The sequence below is a fragment of the Sapajus apella genome, unplaced genomic scaffold (genome assembly GCF_009761245.1).
Source record: "Sapajus apella isolate SASKATOON/1434 unplaced genomic scaffold, GSC_monkey_1.0 scaffold122, whole genome shotgun sequence".
NCBI lineage: Eukaryota > Metazoa > Chordata > Mammalia > Primates > Cebidae > Sapajus > Sapajus apella.
The window spans coordinates 157774-159108 of NW_022437062.1; positions in this window are offsets into that span (position 1 = coordinate 157774).

Below are 1335 nucleotides of genomic sequence, written 5' to 3' on the forward strand. Positions count from 1 at the left end.
AAAAATGAAAGAAAAAACGAAAAAAAAAGTTTTATCTTGAAAATATTATACAATGATACAACACATACATGTATAATGTAATATGTATGTACAGTTTAAAAATAACAAGTCCAGATGCACAGGCTCACACCTGTAACCCCAACATTTTGGGAGGTCAAGGTGGGGGAGGATTGCTTGAGGCCAGTAGTTCAAGATCAGCCTGGGTAACACAATAAGACCTTGTCTCTACAAAAAAATAAACACTAGCCAGGTGTGGTGGTATGCACCTATATTCTCAGCTACTCAAGAGGCTCAGATGGGTGAATCATTGGAGCCGAAGAGTTCCAGATCGCCCTGGGAAACATGCCAAAAACCCTGTCTCTACCAAAAATACAAAAATTAGCTGGGCTTGGTGGTGTGTGCCTGTGGTCCCAGCTACTCAGAAGGCTCAAGTGGGAGGATCACTTGAGCCTGAAAGGCCAAGACTACAGTGAGTTGTGATCGTGCCATTGAACACCAGTCTGGGTGACAGAGCAAGGCTTGTCTCCAAAAAAAATAAAATAAAATAAAGAAATAAATAAAGAAAAAGCAACCCAACTTGAGAAAATATACACAACGCAACTTGAGAAATATAACATTACCAGTCCCTTTGTTTTTTTTTTCCTTTTCTTTTCTTTTTTTTTTTTTTGAGACAGAGTTTCGCTCTTGTTGCCCAGGCTGGAGTGCAATGGCGCGATCTCAGCTCACCGCAACCTCCGCCTCCTGGGTTCAAGCAATTCTCCTGCCTCAGCCTCCCGAGTAGCTGGGATTACAGGCGTGCGCCACTATGCCCAGCTAATTTTTTGTATTTTTAGTAGAGACAAGGTTTCTCCATGCTGACCAGGATGGTCTCGATCTCTTGACTTCGTGATCCACCTGCCTCAGCCTTCCAAAGTGCTGGGATTACAGGCGTGAGCCACTGCGCCCGGCTGGTTTCTTTTTTAAAAAATTATTTTTAGTTATTTTTATTTGCTGGGAACATTGGCTCATGCTTGTAATACCTGCACTTTGGGAGGGAGGCCAAGGTGGGCAGATCATGAGGTCAGGAGTTCGAGACCAGCCTGTCCTGATCAACATGGCAAAAGCCAGTCTCTACTAAAATACAAAAATTAGCTGGGCGAGGCAGCTTGTGTCTGTAATCCCAGCTACTTGGGAGGCTGAGGCAGGAGAATTGCTTGAACCCAGGAGGTGGAGGTTGAAGTGAGTAAGATGCCACCATTGCACTCCAACATGGCGACAGAGCAAGACTGTGTCTCAAAAAAATATATTATTACTATTATTTTTTCCTAACCTCTTGGCAGTTGCCAGATTACTAGC